A 17,721-nucleotide genomic window follows, 5' to 3' on the forward strand; every position below is an offset into this window, starting at 1 on the left:
AGAGTTGTCTGATATTTCCCCCCCCTTCTTTCCTCTTCCCCTCCCTCTTCCCCACCCTATGAGCAATGACCCCCTTTAACTAATGAATTAGGAACTGCTCCTGCAGTTGCAATTCTCAGTTCAGCACTTGGCAATGAGAATCAAACCAGGGCTATTTAGTGCAGCGTTAAATGGCCCACCACATTAGCCCCCTGGCACGCTAAGCTATTAGGTTGTTTTACTGTTGTTAAAGTTACATTTGTTAGGTGGAGTTGCTGCTCCAACAGAAACTTGGTAATGTGGGAAGAGGCAGACAGCCCAGTGTCTTGTGGATGTATTGTGTGACTACGAGACCAAAGTTTCCCTCTCTCTCCATTAGGCTATTACAGACGAAAGTTTTTAGCTTTGTTGCAATCGAGCGATCTCGATTGACCATTACACTGTGGCAGGGAGTAATCAAATTGTTAGTTGTTGCTTACCTGTTCCTCGGTCAGCTCTCAGCTGGGCTGCGACAAGGTGGTGTACCCTTGCAGGGAGCCTCCAGCACTTGGGAGCTCCAGGTAGCATCAAACTTTGCAGGCCGTGTCCTCAGCATCACAGGCTACTGCAGGTGCACTCACCTGGTCCCCTGAGCTCCTTACCACGTCTCAAGGGAAGAGCAGTGCGTGGGGTCGTTCTCCATTTGCAGTTGTTGGGCTGACGCGGGGACCTCTGAACAACTGTGGCTGCACAGCGTCCCTCCAGAGGCTCCTGTAGCCTGTGCGCTGCAACCCAGTGCAGCCCAAGAAATGGATCTTTCTCAGAAATGCTCCCAAACTCCCTCAAAACAGGCTGTCACAGATGAAGGATTCACCATTTCCTGCTACAAGTGAAAAGGGGTATTACTTTGATCTTGCCATCAGGGCTGTCTTGAAGTTCCTGAGCACAGTTTCTGTAGCTGCAGAGGATGTTTATCACACTGGGAGGCGGGAGTCACCTCTGGCCACGAACTTAATGTACAAGTGTAGAAAATGAACTAGAAGGTATATGCACCTTTGGTTCAGTACAGTGTGCTTGACTTTCCAGTGCTTATTCTGGGTCTTTGTCTAAAAATACTATTACTTGTCCGCTTATTTAAGGAGCCTGCTGTCTTATACTCTGAATGAATATCTAACTAAAACCTTTACATCTATATATAAAAAAAATAAATTGTGCCATGGAAAAAAAATAAATAAATGGGAAGGGTAGCAAAGGGAATGATTTTAGTATATGCAGCTCAAATACTAGTTTGAATCCTGACAGGGTCAGCAAAGCCTTCCATGTTCCTGATTTCCCTCCAGCTCCCTGAGGGTTTTATGGACAAGAGGCGAAGGAGTTACATCCTTTGCTCCACTCAGGCATCTATGTTCTGTGGAGCCAGCTGTAGGTGCAGGAGTTTGCTCAGCTTGCCTGAGTGATGTCTGGTTGTTTTGGTTTTGTTTTTTTTTTTTTTTCTTATGTTGCAGTGATTTGCATCCTCTCTTTCTGCAGCAGCAATACTTTTCCATTGCTAGATACAAAGATACTATAAAGAACTGACTGATTCTTTGGGGCAGGAAGGGGAATCGATGCACCGATGCGAAGCGTAGTTTTATTTAAGCGTAATGAAATGGGCAGCACATTCACAGTTAAGGCACCCTGTTGCTGATGTGACTGGGGTAGACAGGGTCCTCAGCTGCTAAGCAGGGGTGCTTGGATGTGCCACAGGCTTTCAGAGAGAATCCCCCTGCAAAAGGAAGTGTGTGCCAGTATTGTAGAGTGCTTGTGCCAGCCGGCTTGCAGGGTTGATTTGGCATTTGGCATATTGGTAGCGGCTGCCAGTGTGTGTGGTGGAAGAGAAGGGAATGGACGAGAAAAACACATAGGGGTTTAAAATAAAAATGTAAAATTATTTGCTTTGTGCCATATGGACTCCAATATTTTGACAAAACTAAGGCCAAAATTAATCATGCCAGGTTAGAGTTTTAGTTCAAAAACATATGTATAACTGTCCCCCTGACTGTGTATTTGAATTACCATTTTCATACAGAAAAACCTTAACCTTTTCAGTTTCTTGTTCTCTGCCCCACTACCAATTGTTCCAGCCAGAAGAACTTTTCCAATTGTGTGAACTTTTAAAATAGTTTTTGCTTTTTTTGGTAGTTTCTTAGTTAAATGTCAAAGATATTGTTGACTTACTTTTTAAAATTTTGTTTGGAGGAGCTGACTTTCTTTTTCTTTTCATTGAACTAAATGGATTTTAACAAAAGCTGTTTTGTGTGCAGGCTGGACTGTTTGGTCAAAAAGAAAGGAGGAGGGAGTAACCAGGACTGCTAGTAATGGTTGGAGAGCCATTATATGAATAGCAGAAGTCCATCATGCCAATCCTGCTTGTCCTGACTAAGATGCCATCCCCACTGCATCTGTAGCATAGGGACTTTCAAGTTTGGGATTTAAGTTTAAAAATACGGAATGTGGCTTATCTGTGGATTTTAATTTATAAAGGAACCATTCTGAATATCTACAGTAATATGACCTTTTGTGCAATGTAAACCATTGAATTTTTCACCATAATTTTTTCATCAAGTACCCAGCATCTTCTTATACCTGAGCATATTATTCAGGTTTACCCTGTGTTAGGTCATTATTGAACAAGCTTGGCTATGCATTGAAGCACAATACTGTTCTGCACTAGTTCCTGTTGCGGGCACTTTGCTTCACCACTAAAAATGCCATATGGAGCCTAGCTTAATCCACTTCAAAAGCAAATCTAAACCATACAAAGGCACTCCTGAAAAGGAATGAGGATGAGTGTGGAGTGGAGCTGTTCTGCATTAGTTTTTTGAGGGCTTGTTCGTTATGTACACAAGTCCACAGGATGATATCAAATCTTGAAAGATCCAGTTTTTATAGAGTTCAGGTGTGATTGAATCAGGTATTTTTGTTCATCCCACTACAGAGATATGAGATGGATATAAAATTCAAATATAGATCTCTATCTTTTTAAAGTTTGGAAATGTTCAGAGGCAGGATTTAGGCAATCTTTAATTCATGTGAATGTAAGCAATACTATGACTATGTGAGGACAGTAAATATCTCTCTATCTGTGATTGATCTCAAGATCAGCCTATCTATTATCATAAAGCTCCTCCTTTAAGAGCAGGAGGAGGTGGGTGGAAATTTGAAAGAACAAATTTCAAGCAACTGGTTTCCTTTCACTTTTAAAACCAAATAGTGAAAGAGGCATAAAAGAGCCCCAGTTTGGATGATAACGAAACATTGCTTTGAAGTTCTAACTAAATTGCATTTCTTGTTCTCTGCTGTCGCCTGTAAGACTCAAAAAATTGGACAAGCAATGATTAGTATATAATAATGTATGTTCAAATAGCTTATGGTATTATGAAAACAAAAATTCAAAAGGCCAATATACTGACAGTTAAAATCTGTCTAAGGGGCAATGGGGGGAACCTTCACGAAAACAATATGCTGATTGCATGCAGCTACCCTGCCGAGTCAAATCTTAAATAAATTATACATACATAGCTGTACTGGAGCTGAGAAATGAAGCAGTTTAAAATGTTCCTGGTTCTGTGCTTTAGGCAAAGCCTATGTCCACTCAGTGCCCGTAATGCATCAGATGTTTGGTCTGTTGGTTTGGGTACCCTGCCACAGTAACTGGGCAGTACCGGCTGCTTCGGAGGCCAGAGAGAAAATCCAGTTTTGTGCTAGATCAGATATAGGGAGAATTGTGGGTTATAATCTCTCTTGGTTCTTTGATAAGGAATCACTTTCTCTCAACAGCACTCCACCCCCCCAATCTCCTCCACCCACTTGTAAAATGTTGATGAAGTACTGAAATGTTGCATGTTTGGGTAGATTTTTTTTTCCCCACAGAAACAAATTTATGCATCCAAAAATTCAGTTTCTAAGCAGCTAAAGTTCTTCAGAAATTTGGGTCAAATCTGATAAGTAATTTCAGCCAAAGTAAAGATGAAAATAAAATTCTTAACATCAAAATGATTCATTTCAATACATATGAAACAAAGCATTTTGATTTCTTGGGATTTCCAAGATGACTCAGTTAACTATACAGCCTAGTGACGAGGACTGCTCACAGGCACATAGGAGATCCATGTTCTTATCCTCTTTCTTCCTAAATTTGAGTAAGGTCTTGAATGTAGTTTTTCTTCTTCTCATATTCCATTCTTAGTCTGTATATACATACTTATGCATATACATTCATGGAGGGAGAAACAGAATAATTCTGTAGGTTTGTGAGCAGGCTGATCCCTGTGAAAACAGGTAACGGGTCCACTCCCTATGCCAAGGAATATGTAAGTGTTTATGCAGAGCTTCAACTGAAAGACTGATAAGTAGATCCTGATGGACTACTGGTTAGGGCGAATGTTAGGATATGGTGCACACACAGATCCTTGCTCCAAATCATGTTTAATTTAAATTCAGGTCCTCCTAATCTTGGTGAATACTTTAATCCTGAAGACACAATGGTAAGGAGAGTTTGGCAGCAGCATCTTGTTCACAGGATCTACTTTTAAACTGCCAGCAGCACCTTCTTTTGCCCAGCAAAAGTATCCTTAAGCCACAGTTATTTGTACAACTCTACTTTCAACAGTGGAAACTAAGGTTTCGACCTAGGCTAGCAGAAATAACTCGGAAATATTTAATGAACATTAACAGACTTTGCTCGGGTTTTGTGAGTTTCTTGGGATCAAATCATACTTCCTAAACATCAATTGTCTGAAACCCATGTTAAGCAACTGAACAAACAATTTTATATACTACTCAGGAGGTAATGCAGTTTTGGTCTTTGGCGAACAGAATCAATCAAATCACTTAATTGTAAATGTAGCCAAGAGGAGGTGAGCAAAGCATGCTGCTGCTCTAAGTGTACTGTCATGAGACTCTTGCTGTTCTACCAAAATCCTTTCCCAAAGTTTCGGAGATAAATCACAGTGAATAAGACCAAGATTTGGCCCTCACTTTTGGCATAGTTATTGATTGCTTGCTATCTTTTTATTGGTTTTATTTGCTAGAATAGATACTATTTGAACTTATTTTAAAAAGTGTATTTCAACATTACTTAGGCACAAACAGAGGCTAATGTGTCTAGCTTTCAGATAGCTTATTACCATTCGAATACTCTGTAGATAAATTATATTAAAAGCAAAAAAAACCAAAAACTGTTTCAGCTTGTGACTCATTCTAAATGGAGACTTAGCTCTAAGTAATCAAAATTGCTTTGGTTGTGCATAGCAGCATTAAAAGCCTTGTCCACTAATTGAGTGAAGCGGCTCCAGTGAAGCAGCCTTGCCCCCTCATTATGCGATCTTGCAAGTGCTGTTTGTCATCGTCGCTTGCCGGTCTCAATCTAACTGTACTGGTGGTGCAAATTAACGGTAATTCGTTACGACACGCTGTGTCCTTCCAGTGAAACAACAATATGGATTTCGTACCACCCCCGCCCTTCTCTCCTTTCCTCCGCAACCTCCCAGATCCTTTTCCCACCTCAAGTTATCACCCCTGACTTAGCCTTCCAACTCCTCCTAACTGGTGTGTCAGGGTGTATTGTGGCTTGACTGATGGATAGCACCCTGTGCTCTTCTGCTGACATATTAGAGATGTGTCAAACAAAAGGCAGTGCTTTCTGGTGACTCAGGCAGTCTCAGTGCTGATGGAGGACTTGTACTTCAGGGGAGAGCTGTGTGCACACACGGGTATGATCACCACCTTCTGTAGCTGAAGAACCTTACTGACAGCATGCTTCAGCAAGCAGGAAAGATCAGTGGGTAACACTTTAAAATCAAAGTTAGCTAATACACGTGGAGTTTTGATGCATGGCTACTGTACTTAAATTAATAATAACCAATAGTGTTTATTACATTTTTACTTCCATCCTGACTGTGAGAAATGTCCTTAAGAAAGAAAGCATTAGCTGGGAGCTCAGAACTCAAGAAATCCATGCCTTGCTTTTCCCCAGATTTCTTTGTCACTTTGTGACAGACGCTTATGCTCCCTTTAATAATAATCTCTACTTCTCATCTGTTGGTTATGCTGTCCTTTTAAATTACAAACTGTATTGTGAGGGCTGTCTCTTGTTTTGGTTGTGTAGAGAGGTTCCTTCAAGGGAGCCCTGATTTCAGCTGGGGCTTCTGTCCCAGATTCTCAGCTGGTGGAAGTTGGCTGAGCGCCACTGAAGTCATTAAGTGTATGTGAAAGGTCTGTGGCATGTCACCGTTGTGGTTATTTGCTTTGCTGGAGAGAGGGATCTTCAGCTAGTGTGATCTTAGCCCACATCTTAAAGAATTAACATCCAATTCTCAAAGATACACAGTCTTTTCTTCAGTTATTTTCATTTAAAATGAAAAGGAACAATTTTTACATGAAAATTGAACATCTTTGTTTTGAAATATCAGCTTTGAAGCAAAATATACTTCTGGTGGGAGAAATTGTTGAAGTTATTTTCTGAAGGTAATGGTTTTTAGTAGATCTTTTTATCACATAAAAATCAACCCACTGTAACTTCTCAATTTAAAAAAAATATTTGGGGGAGGAAGCAAGAAAAGAAGGGAAGTTCAGATCAAACCTTAGATATTTAAAAAATAAAATTCAGAAGAATCCAGAACTGATTAAAATCAAGGTTGTGGCTCTAGGTTCATCCTAACTAACATTAGGCACTTTTCTGAGGTCACTAGGTTTTGAACATTGTCATCTGAGCCTGCCTTTGTAGTCAGCACAGAGATGCTTTTCAGCAAAAATGTTTCAGCCCCCATTAGGCCTTTATGACCTGTAGGGTAGTCTGTCCACCTCTGCTGGAGGGATCCTGGGCCGACTGTGTTCTTAACCTGTGCAGTTGAATTTAAGTTGGGTTAGTCATCACTTGCCAACAGGTCATTGACTCTGATTTTTTTTTTTTTTTTTTTTTTATTGATACTAAAAGGTCCACAAGATGATCTATTATCATTGAAATATAACATAGGCCCATCTACAATGCTATTCATCAGGAACGAGGTTAATGCCATTACTCCTATTCCACAGATGAGAAACCTGAAGCAAAGGAAATGACTTGGCAGAGGTCAGCTAGAAAAGATGTGTTTCCACCCACACTGCCCCCCCGCCCCACTCCCATGGTATTTATTAGGAGAGAGCAAAAGCAAGGTTTTCTCTAACCTTAAGTCCTGGAGTCATGTTTTCATATGTTAGACTTTCAGCTAACTTAGTTTTTTCCCCAGTGGATTCAAAGCTTGAAGATGTGATTTCTAACAGTTCAAAGCCAAGTAAATAATCTCTAAGAGTTCATGTATAAAATGTCACTGTACCTTATCACTGATTGTGTGATTTCGGGGGGTTTGAAGTATGCCTGACAACAGCACTTCCAGAATCTACTGCATCTTAAAATACCTGTCGTGGTTGCATGGACTATTTCATGTGCAAGACTTGAGGGTAAATATTTTGGAGGCTGTGTCCCTGTGGCTTTATCATAAAAGAGGAGGAGGTTGGGACTTCTGACCACAGAGAGGAAGGGTCAGCTGCCCTCTTCATGTTCCACAGTGCACCCAATTGGCAGCACTAACGCCAAGTTAAATGGTTGAGTGTAAGCTCAGGGATCTCTATGCTACATTGAAATAATTTCTCAGATATACAGCATATATATAACTGGCGATGCAGCCAAAATGACTGCTATAGATGCTGCAGGATCAATCCTAGAGGTAAGACTGAACACTCTATCAAATGCTTTTGGGAGGCAAAATAAATCTTAACTTTGCTGGTTCAGAAGGGTAGAATTGTCGAGATATTTAACTCTGCCAAGCATCTTATCGCCTCTCCATTGAAAGCAACAGCAAAAGTCCTAACTGATTTCTGTACTGCAGGATCAAGCTCCAGGTGTTGCAGGGCACTTGCATGCTCAATGCAAAGACCTTTGGGTTCTTTGAACTGGGGAAAAATCTTTAATTTAGATTATATATAATCATTTTTTATTAGAGCTTTAACTTGGTTAAGTATAATCAGGTAGCTATTGTATAATTTAAATGGCCGGTGATTGTTATTTGATAATAACAACTTACATTTATATAGTGCTGTATATCCCAAAGGGATCCCAGAGGACTTTAAAGACTCAACAATAAAATACACAACAAAGTAAACATTAATTACAATTACACCATTACTAGAAAATATGAGGATATTAAAAATCTGGCAGTCTGTGGCTTGCTTCTGCTCTCATTTGAATTCATTAGCCAAGCTCACCCAGAGTGCAAATGGATTATTAGTGGTTCTGCCATATCTGATTTAAGAAATTTTCTGTATAAGTATTACAGTGAGAGCAGGGGAGGGTAGAAAAGTGTATAAATACCCTTCTGAGGTTGCCTACAAAATCAGCTCTACTCATGCCAGGTCACTTAAGTGGGATGTTATTTTTCAACTCTGAGCCACTTGAATTAATCCCTCTCTTGTTTGGGTGGTGGTTGTACTGTGTTTAGGCTCTGTGAGACTGGTTCCTTGTTAGACGGGAGGAGGCTAAACAGGTTGTCTTTCAAATGCCACATGCCTACAACATCAGAGTGGGAGGTCATACAGAGCTTTGTACAGCCTGGGTTTGTTTTTTTTTTTTTTTCATACATAAGCCTTGAAATAGTTTACACTTCATCCCTGTTATTGTCATTCTTGGGTTATCAGTGTTAACACCTCACTGAGGTGAACAGAGCAGTTTATACCTCTTGAGCTGCTCTTGCAGGCTTTGTAGGTTCAGGTTCAAATTTCTTCACCGAAAGGGCTGTCAAGGATTGGAACAGGTTGCCCAGGGAAAAGGTTTAGTCACCATCCCTGGAGGTATTTAAAAGACATATAGACATGGGGGACAGGGTTTAGTGGTAGACTTGGTGGTGTTAGATCATTGAGTCCAACCATTAACCAATACGTTTTTTTTCCCAACCTAATGATTCTATGATTCTAAGTGTCTAGCTTTGTACTTTCTTTCCTTAAATGCATATTGTCAGTGCTGAAGAACAAGATGAAAGCTTGAGGGATGTTAATGTGTTCTACTGTAGCATCTCAGATAACAGTACCCTGAAACTGCAGGTGGGAACTGGAAAATGCACTGCAGCAAGGCACTTCATGGACAAGTTGCATGAAGGCCATCCCTGCCTTTGAGAGGTTGCTATTTAGGACTTGAAAAAACAGAAAAATGAGAATCCCAGAATTGTTTGGGAGGGGAATCGCTGAAGTGATGGGACTACTTTCAGAGCAAAGTCCTGCTGACCACAAAAATAGAGCCAGGAAGCTGGATGCTATTTTTGTGGATGGTTAATATAGGTGGCTTGCTTTGTGTCGTTTCTTTTCTAATGCACAATGAAGTCTAGCCTAATTCTGAAAGATTTCCAGAGCCCCCTGAAATCCTCTTGAATTACAGAGTTTTTTCAACTGTTGAGACAAGTTGTTTGTTTGTACCTGAAGATAAAGATATATTGCTATTGAACATAAAATTGGGGATGTCCAAGTGGGTATGTAAATTACTTTTTTTTTTACTGGTTTGCAAGAGTTCTTGCCCATCGAGAAGGCTTTCAGTTTCTGAAAATATATTTTTCCCTCGTTTTTGTCCACAACATATGAAAAGACTCTACTTAAAATAATTTCTTAAAATCATAGCTCTTTCTCAATCTCAGAGCTTTTCTTTAGTTTCTAATACTCTTAATCATTGTGTGAAAGTTGTTTCCCGATACTGCCTTGTTTTTCAGATTTGTAATGAAGCATGAGGGATTTTTACATTTTGTGGTGAAAGCTTTGCATGGGTCTTACTGTAAACCTTTCACAATGTCTTTAATTTGTTTATTTTTGGGAGATGGAAGAAAGGGAAATGGTGACTTACAAGTTTTCTGCTCCATTTCCTCTATACAGCAGATAAGTACAAATGCTGCTATGCCCAAGACACTGAGCTCTAATTTTCGATTATAGGTACAGGCACTGGTGGTCTATTTACTAACCTGTGATCTGCAATAAATTTGTTGTACTATAGTTAAGAGCCTACTCTCTGAGTAAAGGTGAGCAAACGTGCTCAAATAAATACCCAGGTGAAACCTTCTGAAGTTCCCTTCTGTAGTGTTTTGGATTATACCTTTCTGATCCCACTACAGCTGAGCATTGGGAATCAAAACACATGTAACTCCCAGGGAAGTGCTATAAAAATGTTGTTTCTTTCTGAAACTATTTAAGTGTAGGTTGACATAATAATAATGGCACTTGTGATCATTAGACCTTTGAATAGGACCTAAGTCTTTTCACTCATCAATGATACACAAACTAGTAGAGTAATGCTAAGTTGGACAGTGTTTTGTGTGTCATGCTATGTTCGACACAACCCTGTTATAAATGCATATATATGAAACACAAATTCACCTTCCGTATGGGAAGGTGTAGCTTTCTGCTTACTGCTCCACAGCATTGTAGAAATCTCCCTCTTGTTCTGGTTAAAGTTGCCATACATTTTGAAAAGTCTGGATAGATCCTATTAGAAAAGAATCCAGCCGAGGACATTATCTTCTCTGAAAGGAAACTGGTATTCTCCCTTAAAAAGACTTTTTGAAATTATTTTATCTTTTATTAACTTACTTAAAAGAAAAAACTTTAAACCTGCATTTTTTTTAATGGTCTGATTATTAGTTGGAATTTAGGGACTGAACTTGTAATTACTAATCAAAGTCTACCTGTGGGAGCAGGAACTAGATAGCACCTCGTTTCACTTGTTTAAACATAAATCTCCTCAATTTGAGATTAAATACAATTCCCTGGGTTATTAGTAGTAGCCTTCTCTTTTCTGTGCCTGTAGGCCATCTACTAAAAAGTGAAAAAAAGAAGAGTGCATATGTGGGGTGACAGAGATGTCACAAAATATGACTAGCTTTGTTGCAGGTAACATTAGAAATGAGTGGATTTTGTGGACTAAACATGAAAATGAAAGGCAGACTGGATGGAATAATTTTTTTATTTGTAATAAAACCAGATAATGTTCAACTAATTTGAAATCCCAGTGGTAAGGACTTAGGTACAATGTGATAACTGCAGTGATTTTAGAAGGAAATAAGTAAACAAAAGGTAAGAAATATTAGCTTGAGTCAGAGCTTTAATTTTTTATTAAGGTTTGTGGTTTTAGAACAGAGGCAGAATATACATGACATAAAGAATGGCAATGCATTAGTGAAAGTAGGTGTCTGAAAGATATTAGCCTGTGTTTGTGGGAGCATGAAACTGTTGAAAAGAAACTGCTACTTTCACACTGGCATATACAAACCTCACGATGACCCTAGCAATGAAGTGTAGAGAAAGTCTCCATTGTTCGTCCAAGAAAAATAGCGCATGTCTCATAGTATAAATGGCTCTGGGTTTAGTTTTTGTAGTGTTTTGTATCAGTCTGTAAGACTCAAAGAAGGAGAGATGATCTAAATGAAAACATGAAACTCCACGGATTTTGTTATGAAAACTTTTTTCAAACTTTTTACATAGCACCTTTAAAATATTGAAGTGTGTTGAAACTAATCTCAAGAGTGGGAAATAATTGGGAATTATTACTGCAAATTCTATAAAGCATCTCCTTTGTATGTTTATAGTGTGCAGAAAATATAAATAATAGCTGATTAGTAGTCTCGACTTAAAGCTCTCTGTTTCCTCCCCATATTGGATAAATCTCCTACTGATGGATCAATCATTTAATCAATCTACTAACATGGCCTTCAGCACTATGGTATCCGAGTGCCTCCCAGTGTTGGAACGCTCAATAATGCTTGGTTTTTCTCCAGTTACTTTGTACTCCTTAATTTGATTTTGTTCTTAGTTACACTGATGTAAATCTAAATCTGCTCCATTGATTTTGATGGAACAAGCCAGCATTTGAGCCTGAAGAGCAGAATCTAACCCTCCTCTTGCAATTCCCCAGCTATTCTTAAGTTGTACTAATAATATTTCTTGGAGTTATTAATCTGCTCTCTCATTTATTCTCCCTGTTCCTGCTGCATCTTTTTTTCTTCTGCCACTTTGGGTATAATCCAAAGTCCACTGAAATTGTTGTCAGTCCATCTATTGATTTCAGCTGACTGTGGCTCAGTTTTCTACTTGCCCCTCTCTCTCCTTTTTTCACCCTCTGCAGACCCTGAAGGTTCCTGTGTGAGTTTGTGTCCATCTGAGTAGAGGGTTCTAATTAATTAAAGTTACAGGTATTCCTACAGTTCTGTGAATAAGCACCTTGCTGTACTGGGATCCTAATCCCCATCTTTTCCTTAATACCCATTGCTTCCCTCAGTTTAGTTTGCCTTTAATGAGATCCCCCTCTCCTCCTCATGCTGCAGGTCTTGGTCTCGGGTTCAGCATCTTGTATTTTAGGGAGAGCTTTGCTAAGGGCCTGACCTGAGTTGTGTGGAAAAATTAGGGAAGAAACCCCACTTATTTCCTTGAGAATTTTGCTCAGGATAAAATGTTGCAGTGAATACAAAAAAGCTTTTGAATGAGAGAGTTGTGGCTCTTCCTTTGATATTTTTTTTTTTTCTTTTCTTTCCCCTCCCTGCCTTCAGTGTTGAAAGCAGAAGAAAATAAAAAGAAGAGGAGTTGAGAATTTGAGCTGGGAGACTTGGCAGGTAAGAGGTGTGTTTTCTTACTTGCTGGTGAGGCGTTTCTGGAAGTGCTGATGTGACTTGGCAGTGGGTTGGCTCAGCTCTGGGAGACGAGGCTGGCCTAGGACCTGCACAGTCAGGTTGAGTTCCCTGTTCCTTCACAGCCTTTCTGCGTAACCGAGGGCAAATGCTTCACTTTGCTGGTTCCTCGCCTGTGACAGGCAGAACTGCTTCCCTGCCACGGGAGGGTGGCTTGAGGAGAAATGCAATAAAGGCTGGGAAATAATGAGCTGGTGTAATAGGTGGCAGCGCGTGTGAGCTACTTGGACAAAGTTGCCCAGTTCGAGGGTGACAACTGTGTTGTGTGGACAGCTGGGCTGGTGTTTGCATTATTTCAAGAAATGTTTTACTAAGGTACTTGTGTGATATCTGTAACTTCACTGCGTTCTCTTCTTTGAAGACTCATTTGATTACTTTAGTCTCATTTCCTGTTCTACATGTTTTTTTTTAAATGGGGTGGAGGTGAAATATAATATAATCAAGATGCAACTCTTGCTTTCACGTAAAAACTGTGCTGAAAGCACAATAACAACTTTAGAAAGCCAAGCACTCGTTGGAGAACAGCAGTTCGCAAAGACACTTCCTAAGGCCTTACTTGAGGCACATCTGAGGACAAAAGGCTTTTCTTGGGGACAAAAGCCATAGCCAGGCTGCCAGACTTCAAAACTTCCTCCAAAGCTTGAAGCGCAGGAGTTTTTTTCAGAGGAGGAGCTGAAAAGAAAAGTGTAATATGCCTTAACCTTGTTCTTGGAAAAAGTTGTACCGTTTCCAAAAAGCTCAGCCTGAGGCAGTCATGCATCATAGATAAATCAGCCAAAATGGCAAAACATTGGTGGGGTATGAACAACTGCAGGTAGTTGTTTAATTGCTTGTGTCAAGTAATCTTAATAACAGATGTTGCTACTGATCCAGTCAATTATATAAATTGTCCTGCAGTCTCTCCTGGGTTCTTACTGAGGCAAAGCTATTGATACATAAGATGTGTCTGAGTGAGACAGCACTACTTGGCCCTATGACTCTGTCTTAAAAGATAGAGCTTACCCAAACAGGGAGTGACTGACGTATTTCTGCTTCTCTGCCTTTTTCTTCATAGCACACTGTAGCAAGAATCCTTGATTTTACTCCCCCTCTTACAAATTTGTGAGAATAAATTTAAATTTTAATATTTGGAGATCCAGAAGATGTAAATAACATCAAAATAAGTATTGCCTGCTTGAAATTCCCTGCTGGGTCCACCTGTTGCACTTTGCCTGGTGTAGGGATAATAAGCTGTGTGGGATGGTGAGTCCCTCCCTTACTCATCCGTACAGCCCTGAGCATAGCAGTGTTGTGCTGCTTTTTGGAGGGGGCTTCTAGCAACACATCACATGAGAAATACCTAACTCCTGTGACTGAGAGTTTGCAGGCATGTCGAGCAAGCTTGGCTCAAACTCAGAGGTCAGAAGAAGTTCGTGGCTGATAAGAAAATAAATCATTTTCTAATCTGAAATAATTTGGTCCTTAGCATTTATGAGAAGACTCATCAATACAAACTAACTGGCAGCATTGTAAAAAAAGATTTCTAGTTGCGAAACTTTTGGTCTCAGAGTGAAGTATTTGTGTTTTCACTGTGTCACTAATAGACCTCTAATAAGCTGTACATGAAGATGATTAGGGATATGTTGTTTGGTTTGGAAGAATTTATCTTCTGGGTTTGGATGTTTGGTGGTTTTGTTGTGTTTTGGTTTTTTAAATTTGCAAGCGCTTTCTTGGTTTCTTGAAATTTTCAAAACCGTATATTGGCATCTGTTTTTTGCTGTGAAGTTACATCATCTCCGAGCAAACCAGTGTAATGCATCAGGCTGGCTCTCTGTGTGCTGGGTCATATGTTTAGTATTAAAGCTCAGTTTCTGTGCTTTTTCATAACAGTTTAGTTGTCTGCTAGGAACTGGTAGTTAAAGTATGGCAGACTTCAGATAATTCTTCAGGCTCAGCCTCTGTTTCCACTGCCTTTGATCAGGATACATTCAACTCTCAAATATTTATAATTATTTTTTCACATGCGCCTTTTAATTTTCATAGATGTGCCCTTCCACACAATAGGAATAGTGAGTGATTTCTTATTATAGTTCCTTGGCATGTAAACATTATGTTACTATAAACTGATCAAATTTGGACTGTAAATGCAAGTAAGAATAGAAAGAGATGGATCCTACAACAAAGAGTTTGCAGTTAAAGTGGTAACAAGTGACATGGAAAAGGTGGAGAAGACAACTGTCAAAATACAGCATGTTCATGGATATACAAATACATGTATAGACATATATATCCTTGTTTATCCCTGCAGTTTAATTTAACATCATATTAAAAAAAAAAAAAAACAGTAGAAAGATTAATCTATAAAAAGATTTGAACCATGTGGCAGAACTTGTCTTACTGATGAAAATGAAAAGCAGCCAGAGATTGAAAGAGGGGGTTGTTGGTATTTTTTCTGGATAGGTTGTTTTAAAGTCATTAAAAACAAATTATTCAACCTTTTCCCAAATAAAGTATACATTTTTTATGACTTTTCCCTCTATATGATTTTGATGAGAAAGTGGGTGTTGGTACAGTTGCAGAAACTTCCTCCACACAGATGTGGTAAAGCACATCAAATCTGTAGTCTGCAATTTGGACACCCATTGTAGGCTGAAGAGTGTAGCTCTATGAAACAATGAAAAGGAGTTTGTCTGAGGTTGTATGCTTGCCTCAGATTTTGCTTCTAGTTTGGTAAATAATATAAATGTTCTCAGGCAAATTCTCATTATAATCCCATTTTCTGTTGCAGATATGGTTTTGGTCAACCTGAGAATTTGAGTCTGTGTGGTGACAGTGGGAAGTGGGTTGGAAGGAATTGCTGTTACTGTATTACTTCCCCTCCAAAAAGGTCTCAAAATGAAACGAACTGCTAAATTGGTAATCTGCAAGCTCACAGTATTTGCATGCATTTCTGTGTGGCTGTGAGAGGGAGGAAGCCCCTGTTCTTGCACACATTTGTTTTCTGTGTCACCCTGAACTTTGAGATCTGAATCTTTTATTTGTGTGGATGGCTTTAGTTTTGGTTTGTTTTGTACTAGTTTTTGTAAAAATCCATGACTGAGGCTTGTTTGCAAGAGTGGCTTACGAGTGGGTACCTCTGTGTGATTGATCATTACACCCACCAGGTCTAGAGAGTATCATATTTATGTCAAAGGAGCAAGTGCAAATTGTATTGTGATGTTTTATTGGAGTGTTCATATGTGAGGGTGCTTACTGTTACGTCTTTGTGGATTTCAGCTGCAGGAACTGTTGCCCAAAAAGGAATTAGGATGATTTTATAGCACTGAAGAGACTTAGGATACGGTTTGTTCTTGTCCCTTCATTTTTGCACCCAGCAGTTGCTCAGGTAACTGAGAATCAGTGGATGACTATTCCCAGATAACACAAGTTAAAATCATGCACACCCTCCACTGATACATCCATGAAAATGGGACCAAATGGGAAGTAACTGAAGCAGTTGAGTGCACCAGAAAACATGCATGAAATGTCCTTTCATGTGTCCTGTTCTGACAAGCAGAAACTATTGGTTTCTGTCTCTCTTTTTAAAAAAAGTTTCAATGCAACCAAGACCAGGTTTTTTGAAGTAATCTTGATGGGTTTGGGTATCACATTAGTAGGATCGGTGGTGATCTCTTGCCTAAATATCATGAGCAATGAAAATCATGTGGCTCTAAGAAACAGCAGAGTAGATGACTGATCAAATGTGACCTCTTCCTAAAAGCAGTGTTGCTAGGGCAGCTGAGATGAGATTGGGAGAAGGTGGCACTACAGTCTTGGAGAAATGTCATAAACCTAGAAATGCCTTGGATCAATCTGCTTTCGATCTGAAATTATAATCCAGTGTTTTATACACTTGTTTGTGACTTCCTCTGTGAGCAAATTTTGTGTGTGCATGGCTAGATTCTTTTTACTACTTCAGTTTACAACAGAATGCTCCTGGTCATTTTTCTGCTAATGATTTTTCTTGCTCTTTAGAATTTTTTTTTTTTTAAAAACAAAAAATTCCCACAATTTAAAAGCATTGCTAAGTTGCCCCTGAAGATAAGTGATTCCTCTGCCTTCCTCCTATAAACCCCAACTTGTTCATATGTCCCCAGCACAGGAGTACCCTGTGTTAGGTGCATGATTTTTCTTTCTGAAAACTGGATAATGGGAGTAAGTGAATCGGTAGTTAAAAGTTCAAGTATTTCATTCATGCTTCCCTGTGGGAAGTCCCGTCACTGTTTCCAGTGCCGGACTGCGGGATCTAACCAGCCCTGGTGTACGTAGCAGGGCAAGCTGAAGGGCAGAGTTTCTGAAAAGCTTTGCCTTTCTTTGGCTTTGAGGCTTATGTGTGGGTGTTAAATTCCTGTTCATTTTTTTCTGAAAGGGGAAATGCTCTTTATTTAGGAAAAAAAGTTAGTCAAGAGCTTTATCTGGCTTTCCTGCCTTCTGTGCGTGTTTAATAATGTTGCTTTCCACTGGGAGGTGTTGGTCCAGCTTACCTGGAAGCAGTGTACATCTGGACTGTTTTTCAGGGGTGATGAGTAGGTCTCCTCCTGAAGCTGACGTGGTGGTGTGGGCACCTCAGAACCTGTGAAGATCAGCTAGTGAATGTTTTTCTTAAGTGTCATTTAAAAGTTAGTTAAAATTCTAACAAATCTCAGCTCTATGGAGCTGTTAAGCTTCTCCGAAATACAGGGTCAATGCAGTGGACAAATCCTCTTTCTCTCTTTGGCCAATATCACGATCATTTACAAAACTTCAGGAAGTTTTTGTCTCCTCTTCTGCTTCTAGTCAGATACCTGTTCAACAAAGGAAAGCGATCACCTCATTTAGCAAATTGAGTTCTGAAGTGTAAGTAGCATTTATGGTGTTTGCTCACCTGAAAAAAATCATAGTTTTTAATTTCTAGAGTTTTAATCACTTTAAAGAAAAAGATGTTAAACACGGATTAATTTAACCATGTGAATAAGTAAGCATATATAAGTATACAATGATTTAATCAAGCAAATTAACTTGCTTAATGTCAGGA

The 17,721-nt window shown here is 39.5% G+C and overlaps 1 protein-coding gene across 2 annotated transcripts in view; it reads left to right on the forward strand.

The window, feature by feature from the left end:
- Window positions 1–17,721, forward strand: part of SOX5 (SRY-box transcription factor 5) — a 648,107-nt gene that overhangs the window by 179,311 nt on the left and 451,075 nt on the right. For both annotated transcript variants that reach the window (XM_030040646.2, XM_030040647.2), the window contains one exon: window positions 12,552–12,614. The gene's annotated coding sequence lies outside the window, so the exon portion shown is untranslated. The remainder of the gene's footprint in view (window positions 1–12,551; window positions 12,615–17,721) is intronic.

This window comes from Aquila chrysaetos, chromosome 17 (assembly GCF_900496995.4).
Source record: "Aquila chrysaetos chrysaetos chromosome 17, bAquChr1.4, whole genome shotgun sequence".
NCBI lineage: Eukaryota > Metazoa > Chordata > Aves > Accipitriformes > Accipitridae > Aquila > Aquila chrysaetos.